The following is an 806-nucleotide window of genomic DNA, read 5'->3' on the forward strand; positions in this document are numbered from 1 at the left end:
ATGCAAAAGTGAATATATTAAAGACAGTACCTAAAGGCATAATCAAAACCATTGTTAGTTCTTTATATGAATCAATATATTTTAACTCTTAAAGTGAATGAAGAATCAAGGATCACTGGATACTGGGGGGGAAAGAACAATAAAAAGACTGTGAAGGATGAAAATGTAAAATGAAATAGATAACATTAGGAGACACAGAAAAACTTCAGAATACAGAGGATTAAAAAAAATTCTAATTTACTACATTCAAAGAGATTTAAGATATATCCATAAGGCAATAAATGACTATTATAAAAGGAACAATCAAAAAATAGAAAATTTCTGGTGAAGAAAACTATCTAACATACAAATACAGACAAAATAAGCAAAACATGGAAGTTACTAAGTGTCCTTCGGAGCCATGCTGGGCTTGACTTTTTAGACTTTTTATTTACTGGGCTCTTTTACAATCCAAGAGAGGCTGAAGTTAACATGTATTTTTTGACTGGTAGACATGTAAATAAGCTTTTGCTGTTTAAAAAATACCCCCAAAGCTTAAAGATTATAGACATTAACCAATTTGAATGTAATCCAGCAATTATATCGTATCACTGCCTAAAAATCCTAGCTTCTTAAATGCTTCTTGGTATGACTTTAACACGATACTGGTTCCCTTGTTAATATTGAGTCAAATAAAATCTTTGACATATGTTCATTTTATATTTGGTGTTTTAATTTTTTAACCCTTAACAATTACAGAGATCATTTACTATGATGCCCAAATGGACTCACAAGACCAGGTGGGTCTTGTCTTGGCTTTCAGAGTG

The sequence above is a fragment of the Propithecus coquereli genome, unplaced genomic scaffold, assembly GCF_000956105.1.
Source record: "Propithecus coquereli isolate 6110/MARCELLA unplaced genomic scaffold, Pcoq_1.0 Scaffold472, whole genome shotgun sequence".
In the NCBI taxonomy this organism is placed as follows: domain Eukaryota; kingdom Metazoa; phylum Chordata; class Mammalia; order Primates; family Indriidae; genus Propithecus; species Propithecus coquereli.